The sequence below is a fragment of the Protopterus annectens genome, chromosome 11.part0 (genome assembly GCF_019279795.1).
Source record: "Protopterus annectens isolate FY-2018-M chromosome 11.part0, PAN1.0, whole genome shotgun sequence".
Lineage (NCBI taxonomy): Eukaryota > Metazoa > Chordata > Ceratodontiformes > Protopteridae > Protopterus > Protopterus annectens.
In genome coordinates, this window is record NC_056745.1 from 1,435,966,882 (window position 1) to 1,435,985,336 (window position 18,455).

Consider the following 18,455-nt stretch of genomic DNA (forward strand, 5'->3'; position numbering starts at 1 on the left):
GTTCTGCTCTTCAGGATGTAAACTCACTTCGCTAGGAAACAAATCCAAGAGGTCATTCTGTATGAAATGAAGGACAGCCAGTATACATTTCCAGCCAGGATTATTTTTCTGGCTAAATTGCATGTTGTCTTACCCAGCTAGTAGTAAATATAAATTATGGCTGGTAGATGTTAAGCTGCACTGTACAATTAAATAAGGCAAAACTGTCCATCAAAAAGTTAAGTCATCAATGAACCAGGTTCACAAAAACAAGCAAACAGTTACAGAAAATGCTGTCTAGAGGACAGAAACACAGAGAAGGTAGGGAAAGACATATGTCTGGGCAGCAGGGCTTCTCAGATATTGGCAATATTTAATCTCAGATTTCATTGTGCAATCACTACATAGGTATTATCTGCTATGTACATGTTTTTTATATTCTCAAATATCTAAGCAACACTGGAGTTTACTGTCTGATGTTTTTTCTTTTCTTTTATCTTTTTTTGTGATACAAACTTTAGAAAATGTCTGCTTATTTTTAAATAATGCCATACTCCCCAAATCTTTGCTTTGAGCTGGTAAAGCTATAGCAAAAATTTGCCTTCACTTCTGCCATTACTTATTCAGAAGTTTTTTTCCTATTTGTTCTGAGCTAAAATCAAAAATCAAAATGAAGAACAGTCTGACAACCACGGTCCGAAGCATACACTTTAATAAAACAAAAAAAAAAAAAAACAAGAACAAAACATAATAAAGATAAGCACTTTCGAGTTAAAAATTCTTCTTCATCAGATCTATGCTGACATAGATAACATAGTCATTTAGCTATCCACTCAACTTTTTCTACTAAGAGTGCCCCGCTGGTCTGTTTCAGAGCTATTAACTTTTAAGCACCAATTACTGTGCTTGTATTTTATAAAATGAATAATCTGCCATGTGATGGTCTCTGCATTAGAAGAGTGAAGTGAAGCTTCATTGCTGGGATTTACTTTTTAATAAAACAAAGATACATATACAATGGCACTGAGTCATTATTGCAAATAGCATCCTTTACAATTTTAATTTCAGAAGGTAAACTCAAATTGGAAAGGCTACTATTTGCAATAATGACTCAGTGTCATTGTATATTTATCCTTGTTTTATTCAGAAGTAAATCCCATCAATTTCAGAAGGTGTATTCACTATACAAAAGCAGACTGGGAAATATATAAGGTACACTTATAGCAAATAAAATGCATACAAATCAAGAGGAAACACTGTAAAGATAAGATCATTTGCATCCATGTTAAAATTCTTAAACGTGTTTTTCCTCCAGAAAAATGATCAACACTCTTTGAGGCAAAACTCATTTATTGTAATCATTTAGTCAAAACTTCCACTGTTGTCAGAAAATAACAAAGTACATTATTATAAACGGAAGATTACTAAAGTATGGTCATTCACATACTGATATATAAATATATATATATATATATATATATATATATATATATATATATATATATATATATATATATATATATGTGTGTGTGTGTGTGTGTGTGTGTGCAGCGTGTGTGTGTGTGTGTGTGTGTGTGTGTGTGTGTGTGTGTGTGTGTGTGTGTGTATATATATAGATAGATATATATGAACAAATGTATGATAAGGAAATACTGCAGTGAATGCAATGGCTTAGAAAGAATCAGATGTGTTAATGGCAAAAAAAGTGAAATACAGGTGAACAAGAATTGTCTTAAGTCTTCTCTTTTTCTCTTTTCTCTTTACACCTGAAGATGAGATATCCTACAATACGAGAGACCAGGAGAGGCACTTAAAAAGACTCACTGAACCTACTGTTAAGCCTGAATAAAATAGTAAATATATTGTGTCTAACTGGTTATATATATATATATATATATATATATATATATATATATATATATATATCTTTACCTCAGTTCATCGAAATCCCAAATTATCAAATCTCACTTTGTCGACACTCAAAATATCGAACTCCCATTTCATCAAAGCAGTGAAACAAGGAAAATCTTCCCAGGGTAAGTATTACTTGAAACAACTTCTATCATGTGTAAGATCTAAAATAAAGGACACAATCGAATTTTTGAATATAATACAAGATACCCATTTGGAATATGGTTGGTACATATGTACTTTAGATGTGATATCTTTATACATCAATATTCCACGCTGGGTGGGTTTAGAAGCAATTAATTATTGGTTGGATAGGGCATCTTTGTACAGTCCAGGTTTAAACATACCATTGGTGTGTTTGGTTGAACAAGTATTGAATAAAAATGCATTCTATTTCCAACAAGAATGCTATCTACAATTAAGGGGAACAGCGATGGGAGGATCTTTTGCTCCCATATACACTGATTTATTTATGGGTTATGTGGAGGTTCAACTTATCTACAATCCTATGCACAATGCATATTTAGAATCCATGGATATATGGCATAGGTACCTTGATTATTGTTGTCTGATGTGGCTATCAGATGCAGAGTATTTGAATGGATTTGTGACATATCTCAATAACAAGTGGGGATTACAGTTTACACTGAGTTGCAGTTATACACATATAGCATTTCTGGATGTGGAAGTTCACATCCAGCAAGATGGTACATTGTTAAGTCAAGCACATAGGAAACATCTAGAGATGAATTCAGTGTTACAGTCAGATATCTGTCATCCCAAACATGTGATTCAGAATATCCCCAAGTCTCAATTTATGAGACTACAAAGAATATGTTCACCAGATGAAGGATTTGCAATACAGAATTGGGAATTAATTAATAAGTTCTTGAACAGGGAAAACAAATTTGAACAAGTGATGGATTCTAGTCAATTTGTTCAGAACATAAGAAGGCAAATTTTATTAAAATAGCAAAACAAAAAACAAGTTTCCAAAACTCAGTTAAGGCTGGTCAACAATTACGGTAGTAACATTTCGGTTCTGATTAATATTATTAACAGACATTGGGGCATTTTGACCTCGGAAGATTCATTGAGACACATAGTTCCCCCAAGTTGTTTGTTTTCATATAGATGAGGAAAAATTATAGGAGGATAGTTAAACCATTACAAATGACCACCTATGTATAGGAAAGGTCTATATTAAATAATCAGACGTTTAAACGTTAAAATCACTAAAGATCGAACTTTAGTGATCGAACACTTAAATGTTCGAATATTTTAAAAAATTAAAAAAAAAAAAATAAAACAAAACAAAGAAAAACGAAAGGGTGTAAGCAGGGGTGGCAAGCCCCCCTGCAACCCCCGTTGCTTAAATATACCAACTCCAAGATCACTCTACAGTGTAGGAAATGGAAATTTTCCATTTCCGCACTGTAGTGCACTGAAGTGCGGTCTCGGAGTTGGTATATTTAAGTAGCGGGGGGTGTGAGGGGTGCAGGGGGGCTTGCCCCCCTGCTTAAACACTTTACATTTTGTTTTTTTCTTTCTTACTTTTTTTTTAAATATTCGAACATTTAAGTGTTTGATCACTAAAGTTCGATCTTTAGTGATTCTAATGTTTATGCATTCAATTATTTAATATAGACCCATATAGGAATGTGGATCAACAATTGACTTTAGGGGGTGAACCAATAAGGGGCTGCCAGCCTTGTTATCATTGCAGTTTCTGCAAGTATGTAAATAAAACCAAGGAATTTATTTCAAGGAATACATCTTGTGTTTTTGACATACATGTTTATGGAAATTGTACCTCAGATTGGGTTATTTATTCGGTTCACTACAATTGCCAAGCATTTTATGTTGTCCAAACCACTTGACCTTTGAAGTTGTGCATTTCTGAACATCTTTGTCATGTTAGATGTGCTCGAATGTCCAATGCATTGTACAAACACACCAAGTAACACTCTTCAGCTCAGTTCAGATTTACTATTATAGCTCGGATTATGTCAAATGAGAGGGTTAAAATTGGATGGCATGATATTTTAAATTAAAAAGAGAAAATGGATTGTATTTTTAGATGTGTTGTTTGCACCTGGTTTGAATGAACAAATGTGATTAACCAATTAAAATAGACATGTGATTATTTATATGGTGGGTGGAAAGAAAGCAGCAATGAGCATTGAAGAAGACTTGTTAGCCAAAAACGGTCTGTTTTTCTTTTATCTATTTTTGATTAAATGGATGGATATTGCTGACTAATTGTGCTGGCCTTGGTGTTTTTTCCTTTTGAACGCTGTCATAGATGTGCTCTGCTTCACATGAATTGGCAGCCTATTCCAAAGATGCAACAGTCACTGGGAGACAAGTCCCTCCAGTACATCCTATTCAAGTCACAGGCCATATTTAGGTCCCTGGAATGGGTAACTCTAGTCCTGTTTAATTTTCAGATATGTAGCAAATTCATTAGGTTTGGGTTGGAGATTGCTCTGTAAGCCAAGCATAAGTTTCCCCTAAGAAGACTATATGATACTGAGTATAGTTACAGGGACTTTAGTCGGTCTGTGTAAGGCACATGCTGGAGTCCCTTGATCTTCTTTGTTAGAAACCTCTGAGGTCTCCCCAGTTGCTGCAGGTGCTTTATACTGTACATACTGAAACAGGCATTATACTTAATTATGGGCCTGATTAGTGATGAGTATAGAGAGGTTATGCCCTCCTTTGCTCTAGAAGTAATGCCTTTTATAATCAAGTGTGCTATGTAGAAAGCCATCCTTACTACATTAGACACATGGTGGTCAAAGTTAAGGTCACAGTCTACTTGTGATCCCAGCTCTCTTACCACTTCATGGGTACATAGGGTGTTGTTAATTTGATAGTGTGAAGGGACATTGTTTTACCAAAGGGAATGAGGATGCATTTTTTTGCATTCAGTTTGAGTCCATGACTAAGACGCTAGTTGTTGGTCTATGTAAGACCCTCCTGAAGTAGACTGACATCATTGGGGATTCAGTAATTGCACCCCAGTTTGTAGTCTTCCACAAACTTGGTCAGCCATAGCCCCTTAGTTTTGGCCTGAACTTCTTACAAGTATATATCAAACAGTAGGGGCCCAGCACTGACCTTTGTGGCAACCCATTGGTGACAGGTCTGCTGGTTGATGAGGAGTCACCCACTTTGATAGTGTGTGACTGGTGTGTGAGCCAGTTGGCAACCCATCTTGTAATAAAAGGGTTTACATTCAGTTTGCTAAGTTTATTGGTAATGCCTGAGTGTGGGATTGTAAGTTTGTAAAAATAAACTGTTTTGCTATGTTAAATGGGTTTAACATAACGAGACAGCTTTAAAAAAAGCAACGGAGCCATTGCTTTTTTTAAAGCTGTCTCGCTATGTTAAACCCATTTAACATAGCGAAACAGTTTGTAAAAAGCAACGGACAAAGCAAGATCTCTGTTGCTTTTTACAAACTGTCTCGCTATGTTAAACTCGTTTAACATAATGAGACAGCATTAAAAAAAGCATTGGAGAATGTCCGTTGCTTTTTTTAATGCTGTCTCGCTATGTTAAACGAGTTTAACATAGCGAGACAGTGTGAAGCAATGGAGATATTGCGTTCTCTGTTGCTGTACTATAACTCTGATTTACAACGTGCACGCTGACCAATCAGCGTGCACGTTTTTTGAATATTAATGGGGTGTCGTTGTATAATTAATAATAATTCATACAAAGTTGTAACTGAAACACTAGAGTACATTCAGTACATTATTTGAAGCAAGAGTGAGATATGCCAGTATATACTGCCATATTTCTGTCTTTAACTCATTTTATTATTATATATAAAGAAATAATTTTTAGATAACAGTAACTGAAGCACTAGAGTGCATTGAGTATATTACTGCAAACAGGAGTGAGAGATATATCAGTATAAAAGTGCAGTATTCTGCCTTTAACCGATTTTATAAGATGTAAATATTTATAAAGCATACTGGCAGTGCAGTAGTACAAACAATGCATATCAGGCACACATATGATCATAACGTCTATGCAGTAAAGTGCGGCAATTAAATCTCACCATTACCTGATAACAAACACTGTCCTGGCAAATAAGCATAAGCAAGTCCCATAAAATGACATCCCAAAGTCTGCAAAAGCACTTTCCATTTATTATGTTATAATTCAATATAAATGTATAGAATAAAAATGCTTTTAACTAAGAAAGTGAATGCTGTGTAAAATGACGGGTGAATTTATTTTGTGCATTTTCTCTTTTGTCTAGCCCTTTTTCTCTGTTTTCTTATCTTAGTTATGCACTCATTTGTCTTGTATTATTTTCTCTTCCATTTATGTTAATTATTTTACAGATTCAAAATGCATTGGAGCATCCCAGGCACGTGCTACTCAGGTGAGGGAGCATTCATCTTCTGTCCATGTGGGGACATCTTTGCAAGGTTGGGATGGTGGCACTGTTCCTGCAAGCACTCTGACTTGTGGTAGCCTGGCAAGAATCACTGAATGGGACCTTGGGACTTGATTGAGGACGTGTTGGAAGAAGTAGTTGATAGGCAAAGTCAGACAATTGAGGCCTCACTTCAGAATGTTTAAGACTTACTGTGCCACCTGGTCACAATCACCAGACTATCACAGGCCCTACCTCCTCATGATCCTCCACTGTCCCACTATCTGGCAGTGGAAATGGGCCTGTTGCCTGGGATGCTTGCTTCTGCACCTTCAGCCCTTCTTCCCTTATCCTTTCGCACACACTCTGTCACCTATTAACCACCCACATTACAGTCTTATACAAAAAAAAAATGAAAAAATAAGGGGGTGGGGGGTTCTATCCCTTGCCAAAAACATTGTGTCCCTCCTCTCCCACCTTCTCCAACACAGCCCTCTTAATGTTTTCCTTCTGTGATCCCATGCTGAGTCTCCACATTCTATTATTAGTTTGATGTCCACATAATGTTACCCATATATAAAACATATTAAAACCTTTATTTTTTTAAATATTAATAATAAAAGCTGTGCAGTCTGCAACGTGCCTTAGTTCTTTCAAATGTGACTGTGCAAAGCCACATCTATCTGCAATACGCAAATACGTACAGAGTTATATGAAGCCTATGTTTTTTTATGTAGCACTTTGTATTTACATAATACTTAACTTAAAGGCGATTTATGCTTTTTCCCTAAGTAGGTATGTTTTAGAAAACACCTTCCCCCAGATTCACTAATCTTCCGTGCAGGACTAGCTTAGTCCTGCACAGAAGCTCCCATTTAGGAGCAGGACAGCAGTGCGCCATGCATATTAATGAAGGTGCGCTGCCCTAGCTCCTAGGCTTACACGGAGCATGTACTAGTGCAGGGGGTGTGTCTGAGAGCAGAGCTCTCAGAATAAATGCACCCCTGCAATATAGGACAGCAGAAAGTGGTAAGAAATGAGCGAGATCGCTCATAGGTGTCAATCCCCACCAACAGTTCCCCATGTGTACAACAGCAACAGTACATAAAAATCAAATGAAGAAACCCCTTTATTTTTATTTAAAAATCTGAGTACAGCTAACCGTAGGTGCGCAGGTGTACCCATCCTTAGCTATGGTTAAATCAGCTTAAAAGGCTGAACAGAATAAATACATGCAACTGAAACAGCACAGCAATAGTGTAGTTGGCAGAGTATTCACCTAATGAGCAGTCATTCCTGTTTCGAGTCCCACTACAGCACAGTCTATTTTACATGGCAAAGCACATTATAACCAATATTTTTGTTGCAAAACCCACTAAATAACATATATTTATGAAATGGAGTACTGCAGGGAATGCACATGTGAAGTGTCAATGTCATAATGAATAAGGCACTAGTAAGCAGGTTTAAGCACAAATAAGCAGTAGTAAGCATATGTATGCAAAGGTAAGTACATTTAAGTGCATTTCCATGGGGGTAAGCACTGCCTACACAGACTAAGCTATTTAGAAGCTAACTGAGTGTAAGAAACTGTAACCGGAAGTTTGCAGTGCTTAGCTCAGCACAAACTCGTGCAAACCCACTTACAACTGCTTTAAAGTGCCTTAATCACTCTGTATCCAATGGCCCGTGTTCTGCCCAGCAACAAAATAAACAGCCCCTGCAAGGGTCAAACCCAGGACCCTATACACTAGGGTCACAATAGCTAACTACTAAGCCATCATAGCAGTACATATGAATGAGGTTTCAACAAACAAATCCTCACCACAGGAAAATCAAACTGAACATGTGAAATGAATCTATGTACAGTATGATGTTGTATAACCTGCTACATAACATAAATATGTGAACTGGAGTACTGCAGTAAGGCCAGATGTGAGGTATTATTGTAATAAAGTATTGAAATCCCCAGGACCCCATACAGTGCACATACACATGCATCACAGATACCAGACACAGTAACAAATAATAAATCAATGTCAAAAGGAAAATATAATGCTAATTAAATATTAAGCAACGCTAAGCATTGCACAGCTCAGCTTACATGGTGTAAGCAATGTGTAGGCCGGCTAACTCAATCTGCTCAATGGTATACCCCTTTAAGCAATGCCAACATTAGGTAAGCAGGTGTGCCCATAGCTTAGCCTTTTCAAAACTGTTCAATTATGGGAAAGTGTGGGAAATTGGGTGCATTTAAACCCCACAGTCACCAATAATTCCCATAACTGGTTGAAACTCCCTACTGTAGGCAGAATGGCTGGAGTTGGGAAGGCATTCAATTTAGAGTGCAACACTGGGGCACCCAGGAGTCCAGATTCATGGTATGGCTCCTGGTAAAACACCATGAGGAGAGAATACTGCAGGGCCAGTACCAGGGCTCTCAGTATAAAGTGGAGGCCTGGGACAGTCTTGCCCATGACCTCACCAGTGCCACTGGTATCCCCTGGACTAGTGAGCAGGTCAGGTATCAGCATGCTGACCTGAAGCAGTGGAGGGGTGACCTCTTGGAGCAGTGGATCCAAGAATCAAGGCAGATGGTCAATGCCCCAGCACTAAGTACCCATTCTACTATGTAGATAATGATTGCCTAGCTTGTGTATACTATGGATAGGTAGTGGTTAAATATCACTGTATTTCTCTGACAGCTGCAGATGAGTAGGCTGCGACCCAGCCAAGCCCATGCTGCTAGGCTGCAAAGGCTGCGTCGCGAGGCAGGTTAGTAATAATCTTGCATGTACTGTCATATGAAAAAAAATATAACAGTTCTAGAAAGTGTTGTACCTGTATAAAAATGTGTTGTGTATGGGATATACTGAATAAACCAGACAATATGGCAGGAAGACTGTCATATAGGTTGTGTGGAAATAAAGGTGTGATATCTCGTGAATAAAAGTATAACCCCTGGAGTGCTTGTGTACATACTGCTTTCATATGTTGCTGTAGTGTTGCATTCTATAAATAGTACTGTTGTATTAAGCAGTGTTACCCACACTGTTGAGTGCAGTTAAAATGTGTAGGAAGTTCAGTATAACAATGTTGGAAGTCCCAAGAGGTCAGTCATATAGAACAACTAAGGGAGAGTTAGAAACCATTGGAATGCATCACATCAATTCCCTGATAGCACAGTGTACTGTGATGTCAACTGAAATATTTTTACCACACACAGCAGGGGTTTGAATCCCAGGAGTGGTAGTAAGTTGTATGCATAATCATACCCCACAACTGTACAGAGTTTGTGAGAATGTTCAGATAGAAAGCTGTATGCATAATTAGACCCAACAACTGTACAGACTTTGCCAGAAAGTTCAGATAGTACGCTGTATGCATAATCATTACCATCAACTGTACCTGAACATAAAAAGAGAATGTATATGAAAACAAAACTGTCATTGTAGCATCTCACCCAAAGTGTATGACAGCTATTCCAACATATGTCACATTAACACCTGCATCCTGTCAAGCCTTGACCAGAGTGTGTGCAATAATGAATTGTTAGGTATGTGTATAACATCAACATGGAATCTGGGAGTATGTGTAGTATTCGTTAGGTAGTGTTAACAAATATTTCTCCACAGCTATAACATTTAAGAGGTGTAAACTGTAGTTACAACACAGTTCACTCATATACTTGTCTACAAGCATGGAATCTGGGAGTATGTGTGGAATTTGTCAGGTAGTATTAACAATATTTTCTCACCAGTTATAACAGGTAAGAGGTGTAGACTATACGTAAGACACAGTCCACATATATACTAATCTACAAACATACCATTGTACAAAGTAAGGCCATTGGGTAGTGTACAATACATGTAAGGGATAGATCATTGCAGTGACTAAGAAAGTTGTGAAAACTACAGGGATATATTAGTTCTTAACTGACCTCACTCTCACCCCCACCATATGTGCAACAATAACCTAATTACACACCTAAATGGGTAGGTGCACACTCCAGTCTTTTGTTGGGACATATGTCTTATTGGTTTATAAATATTCACATTTGGTTCCATGTTAATATACTCCCATATTGGTGGCCTGTTGCCATCAATGAAACCTGCATGCTGTTGTAATGGCCACTGTTGTCCCATATATGCATGTTTTCTGCTCACCCTGCAAATGTTGTAAATCTGGTGTCTTGGGTTAATGGGAATACCTATGCATGCTGTTATAACTAATCCTGAGTGCTATTCACTATTACTAACCGATATCTGTCCTAAAACTGCAACACCATAGCTCATATGGGAAGGCGGGTCCCAGTGGACCCTCCTGTCCCACGTCAGCAGGCCATGGCACTGGGAACCAGCACATCTGGGGCCCAGCCTGGGACCTCCTCCTCCATTGGCCCTGCACCACCTTCATGTGGAACCACCTCAGGGGATGGGGCTCAGCCCCCCCCCCCCCTGGGAGCGGGTGCGGAGAGGTACCTGTCACCCACCGTCAGGTCCAGGCCGTGGTGCATAGAGAGCTCGACAGGGAGATTTGAGACCAGCTATGCCAGCTTGAGGGCCGTGTGGCACAATTAGAGTGAGAGCCTGCCCCTCCTACCCAGCCCCCAGCACACCCACCTATATGTCTACATATACACAGCAAGGTGCATATATGTATGCAGATATATATCTATGTAGGTATATACGGACACAGTCATATATATGTAACCAGATATATATATATATATCTATATATATATATATATATATATATATATATATATATATATATAGGTATATGTGACCATACATCTGTAGATAGCAATGGTAGAGTAACAAAAACAAATATGTCCACATGCGCCGTTAATGGAGTTGAGAGGCCCCAAACAATATACATCTTGTACGAATAGGCATACCCCTCCCACAGCCAAACACGTCCGCCCTGCAATACACTACCAAGTGTTGTAGATCCCATAACCAGGACCTGACACGACATGGGCACAAGATGTTAACAGTACTATATCCCACCTGTATGATGTCAGGCTGGTATTGGTAACATATCATGCAGTACAGTCTGGCTCCCATAGGAAATGTAAAATGTGGAAGCTATCAACATCTCCAGGATACATATACATAGACACCTATATGCAGATACAGATATGTGTATGTGTATATATATATATATATATATATATATATATATATATATTGAGAGAGAGAGAGAGATACATGTGACTACACATACACACACAAAGATATGTGCAGTAAGATACATATGTAGAAGGTGCACAAAATATGGGACAGCCACTATGCCTACAGTTCACACCTGAACACCTGGACACTATATGGGCCACCCATACAAATGACAATCATTGCATGCAACATATACCCGCAGAGAAGTCATAGGACAAAACACCACACACAGGCTTGTAGAAATGGAAAACCTTTATTTGTGTACTATTACAGTTCTATATACTATTGCTACTGTAATTGGGATTGTCTTCACAGACATGGTGTGGGTGGGAGGTCACATCTGCTTTCCACATGTGTGCCATTGGCTACTGACCAACATCCTAAGGACATCATAGTAAAGTACCGCTGCTAGCACATACTGCCCCTGTCGACTGCAGCAGAGATATTGGCCAATATGTGTGGATATTCTGACACACTCTGTACAGTCCAGAGGTATACACAGAACCCTTTAGTGCAAAACATGTGTACCTCGCCTGACAATATGGATGTTAACAGCCATGCAGATGGGTATAACACATAATGACTGGTATATATATGCCACCATAGGTTATGCATTCACACACTTCTGTCTGGCCTGACACATACTTCTTGCACCCATTTCAAACACCTCTTGAAATCCTACTATTCTAACATCTGGCTCTGCTCTTGCTATACCCCAGGGTAGCAACATCTATGCTCAGTTGCATGGACTATGCTACACTACAACATTTTCCTTTACTGAGCTCTACTGCTATCCCACAGATTCATCCTAACATTTCATCAATCTATAAGCAGTAAACATTCCAAAACTTGTACTATTCTGTACCATATCCCTTACCTGAAAAACACTCTAATCTGTTTCTAGACTAACACAATACCTAACAAAGATTATCTTACTCTCATCCTACCTATACCTTTACCCTATTTTATGCCACTATGGGCATTTATTTACTTCTCAGTTATACTAAAGCATAAATGTATTACAACTTTATATCTACTAATATTTTGAAGGGAAAAAAAAAAAAAATTATTTATATATATTTGTATTATTTGTCCTACTTGTATATTCTACTAGATTACTGACTGTATATTCTTCTAGTTATCACATGCCATGTAAATGGTCCTCTGTACTACCTATAAATGTTAAGAATTGCTTTCTACTGTTTTCATCTAATATTGTATTGTATCATGGAGCTTTTCTCCCCGGGCCTCCGCTGAAAATGGACCTGTGTCCAGTCGGACTTTCCCGGTTAACAAAAATAAAATAAAATAAAATAAAATAAAAAAATAAAATAATATCCACTGGTACAGGGGTGCCATGGCCACATACTACACACTAGATATTGACATACATCTGTACAGCATCCCACTGCTCTGTCTGACATACATGACTGTTAAGGGAGTCCCGGCAGCAGTACATCTGGCAAGTATCTGCACATGACATCTCACTGGGTAAGTACACTAAGCTGCTAGGCATGTAACAATGCACTGTGCAGACTACAGGCAGACTGGCTCAACACTGGCCTACATCTCCTATGGGGGAATGCACATGTACCTGCATATATAGCAGGCTGTACAGGCATGTCACAGCACAGGGTAAGATACAACTGTATGAAAGTGCATAACCACAACCAATGAGAACACAGCCACAGCCACATATGGCAAGCTAGCATGATATTACAGCATATGGACTATCTGTTCGACACCATCCTCATATGTGCCACTCACACACTAACCCTACATATACTGGGCCACTACACAGTTTGGTCTGATGGTTGACTGTGGTATGGGACATGTGTGTGTATGGCCCTACAAAATGTAAGCCAATATGGTAACATACAGTGGAGCAGCATGTAACATCAGATAGGATGGGACCTAGGACGATGACAACTACCACAGTCTGTACACCGGCCAGGGTACATATTAATAAAACACACACTGTCGACATTCACCATAAGTACACAGACCTCAGTACTGTACAAACAACCACAGTATGTCCAGGTTATGTCATCAAATATACCCCCTACTGTACATAACATGTGTAGCAGTCTGATATCTCACTGGCTTGTTATCAGATATCATGACACTAATTATGGTGTAAAGCACATATGCACCTCTTAATGCATGACATATGTACAAAGGTTGACTGAGTTGTGGCTGGAAGCACATACACAGGGCCAATATTGACATGTTGCTGTGATAAAATCATACATTTACTGTTGTAACAGGGTTTGTTGTAACATATGTCCTATGAGGGATATGAAGTCAGTAACTGTCATGGCTTTCACCATCTACAAACTGCAATCCTCACACTACCTTCAGCAGTTCACAGATATATGTTCTGTGGGCAACACATGACACCAAATGCACCACACACTGCCCAGTTTGCAGATGACCCTACAGATGGGGAATCCTCATAAACATACAACTGACATGGCAGGTATTAATACATGTAGGACAGCCATATCCACACATACCCTGTTAAGCCAACATTACTTCGAATGCAGTATAGCAGCACTTACAATCTGTAGTCAGGTCAGGCACATTCCCCTCCTATGTGTTTTATTCTGTTTCCACAGTGTATGTTGTCAGGGATAAATCCCCACTCCATCTGAGATATTGTTTGCCAAACAACAGAATGAGTTCCTGCTCACAGTGAATGAAAAAGACCAACACAAACATGATGTTCCTAGATAGTGGAGTGTGTTTCCATGCAATTGGATATGGGAATGTCACCACAGCTGTTCCACATGCAATCAGCTAGGGGAGGGCTGCAATTCATGCAGAACCCATCAGCTGATCATGAGCATTACCTAAAATACACATGCTGCTGCCTAAGAAAAGCAGGTAAAGGTCTCCACATCAACCAGTGAGGGAGTGAGAGAGGCAGAAAGAGGCAGTGACAAGTCAGGGAGGGGGAGGAGAGTGAAACCTAAGCATGTTGGTGTCACACATCTACCAGCACTGGGTATCAAACCCCTCATGACTATATAGTGCTATCACAGTCCTATGCAGTTGTTGGATGCGTGCTGTGGAGTCCACAGAACATATATGTGATGGTGAGTGACATCTGCAACAGGGATATGGTAGCTATATGGTAGGTGATGCACATGTGCCTGTCTGCATGAACAGATGCCAGCGTCAACACAGCCACACTCTCACAGGGGCGCACACACATTGACACACTTGGCAGGGCCAGGGATACAGCTCATCCCTAATGAGATTGCCACAACACATTCCTGTGCAGGTATCATATGCACCACATGGATCATATGGAAGTTATATGGGCAAAGGGTATGGGGAGGTGTCTGACATCAGACAGCATGCTTCAGTATGCCACTGGGGGTTGCAGTGAGTGTGGATGTGATCATACACGTCATACAACACACACACGAACACACAGGGTGCCAGTACTGACATGCATGGGTGCATTTCTGCATGGGCATGTGGTGGTCATCTGTGCCAGATGTCTATACAAGGCTAGGGCATCAGGCCACATGACAATGGTCTGCATTATGGCTCAGGCCTGTGGTTTCTGCATTTGCCCACACAGGTGGGTATTGTATCTACCATCCAGTCACCTGGGTGGATATTGCGTGTGGCCAATGCTGTGCATCGTTTGCCATGTATGTGTTCCCTAGTCCATGACATGGACAGTGTCTGGGATGTGCACACCTCCCACATGCATGTACAGTGACATGTGGAACTGTACCTGGGGTGTTGGGCCCATTTTGTGTACACAGATTATCATTAGATGTGCCAGTCTTGGCCACCTGTGGCAGGAACTGGTAATGGACAGCAAGTTAACTCTGCACCTACATTGATACCATGCTAACAGCATTCCCTGGCATCAGTGGCATCTGCCCATAGAGGTCATGTTTTTAGGCATGGTATGTCCTTTGTGGTCACACGTGATGGCACCACAGGTGTTGCAGTTGTCCAGTGGGGAACATGGGGAAGGTGCACTGTCTGCATGTATATGACTATTGAACAGATGGACAGGGTTCCATGCCCTCTGTAGGCCACTGCAATCACTCCATAGTTACTATCAGTCACCAATATGCAGTGCACTACACAGATATTGGCTGTTGCCTCGGCATGTGTGTGTGTGTGTGTGTGTGTGTGCGTGTGTGTGTGTGTGTGTGTGTGTGTGTGTGTGTGTGTGTGTGTGTGTGTGTGTGTGTGTGTGTGTGTGTGTGTGTGTGTGTGTGACATGGGTTGAGAGTGTGCTCTGTGTAATACTGGGGTTGCTAACTGTGATCGCCTGGCCATGATGTCACATGTATGGGTATGGATTTGCACCCCATCCTCTCGGTTATTTCACATCTGTTATCCCTGTACAGTGGACATTGTGGTATAGGGCCATCATAAAAGATATTTGCAAAACCCACCCCACATTGGGCCCAGGTGTCACACTCACACCTCCACACAGGATACAAGTTACAAGCACACACACCTGTCATGTCTGGGAGTTGAATCCCTACTTAACTAGTTTATTACACTACAACACTACGCAGTTATAGTACACGCCACAGAGATTACTGGAGAACTCCTTCCCCAAAGGTGTATTTCACATTGGATGGCATCAGCAGGACTGCCAAAGAAGGCCATTGGACATGGGTTGGGAGGGTGGCCTAATGGTTAAGGTGTTTGCCTTACAAACACAAGGTGCAGGGTTTGAGTCTCACTAGGGATAATTGGCTAGGCTTAAAATGGCTTGCAAGGGCAGTTAGCTTAGTACTAATCTATGAACCTATGACCCTATGCACTGAGTGTGACTAGCCTAAAGTGCACTGCTCCCCACGCAGACATTGAAACACACACAAAACATCCACAGCAGACATGTTTGGGTATAGAACACCTAACAGAGGTCTATGTCACACTGTTGCATGGAGTTGTTATAGGACGCACCACAGGGATCACTAGAAAACTCCTTCCCCAAAGGCATATTTCACATTGCATGACATCAGCAGGACTGCCAAAGTAGGCCATTGGAAATGTACTGAGTGTGACTAACCTAAAATGCATTGTTCCCTACACAGACATTGAAACACACACAAAATATCCACAACTGACATGCATGGGTATAGAACCCCTAACAGAGGTCTACATCACACTACAGCAGTACGCAGTTATGGCACACACTAAGGAGATTACTGGGCTCTATCTTTCCCAGAGGTGTATTTCTAGGTGGATGACATCAGCAGCCTTGACAAAGAGCATTGCTCTCTACACAGACAGGGTCAGACAGACACACATAAAACACCTGCCATGTCTGGGAGTAGAACAGCTACCTACCTAACTTATCACACTACAGCAGGTCGCAGTTACTGGACGTGTTACGAAGATTACTGGGCTACAGCTACCTAGAGGTGTATTTCTAGGTGGATGACAACAGCAGCCTTGCCAAAGATGACCATTTGAATTGTAGGGAGTGTGACTACCCTAAAAAGCATTACGCTCCACAGACAGGCACACAAACAAACACATACAGTTGCCATGTCTGGGAATTGAACTACTACTTAACTATTTTATCACAATACAGCAGTACACAGTTATGGGATGTACCACAGAGATTACTGGAATACAACCTTCCCAGGGATGTATTTCTAGGTGGATAACATTAGCAGTCTTACCAAAGTAGAGCATTTCAATTGTAGGCAGTGTGACCACCCTAAAAAGCATTACTCTATACACCGACAGACAGACACACAGTTGCCAAGACTGGGGTCAGAACTCCTACCTACCTAGTTTAGCACACTACAACAATACACAGTTATGGGACACTCCATGGAGATTACTAGGATACAACCTTTCCAGGGATGTATTTCTAGGTGGATGACATCAGCAGCCTTACCAAAGTAGAGCATTTCAATTGTAGGGAGTGTGACCACCCTAAAAAGCATTGCTCTATACACAGACACACAGACACACACACACACACACACACACACACACACACACACACACACACACACACACACACACACACACACTTGCCAACGCTGGGGTTAGACCTCCTACCTAATTAATTTATCACATTACAGCAGTACACAGTTATGGAACATGCCAGGGAGATTACTGGGATACAACTCTCCCAAAGGTGTAGTTCACAGTAGATGACCTCAGTAGGCTTGTCATAGTGAGGCTATGGGGAGGGTATTGTGCGTGCATGGGCCATAACCCATTCATCTAGGGGTTGACATGTCACATGCGGGCACAACCTGGGTCATATTCCACAGGTATGTGTATACAGCTGCTATATGACTACTTCCTTGAACAGTCATGTTGCACAGCTGGCACGTGCACCACATACTCTGTAATGGTGACAGATACTGGTGGCTAGTATCTGCAGTGTGTGACATCAGACCCTCGTGTGTTTGTGACTCTTTGGCTGTTTGCTGAGTGGAGAGCCCTGGATGGCTCCTTGTCACAGTCACCCTCTTCCACACATCTATGTATGTCTACGTTTGGCTTATTATAGTGTGTTGTCCTTACATATATGCCTGTATTAATATCCACTGTATATGCAAATCATGTGTGGTGCATACTGAGGAGTGTCTACACTAACATCTGCGGCTTCCAGATATGTCTGTTTCACTGCTGTTTGCAGACATGGCCTTCATGTGTTTAAGTGTGTGAGCATGCCCAGTATGACCTTTCAGTATGTTGACTGACATTGCCTTCATTACTCTATGTGTGTGGGCATGCCCAGTATGGCCATCTGTATTGAATGTGTGGATCAAGTCCAGTAAGTTTGTACTGCAGTGCTGACCTTTGTGTTGTACACCCACAAGTAGCATGCTGTCTCTGCAGGGTACCCATCGATCATTTGGCATGGACTTTTACTACATTTCTGCATAGGATGGGGGGGCACACCTGACTATTTCTACATTTCTACACAGGATTGTGATGGGGCACACCTGACTGTTACTATATGTCTATGTGGGATG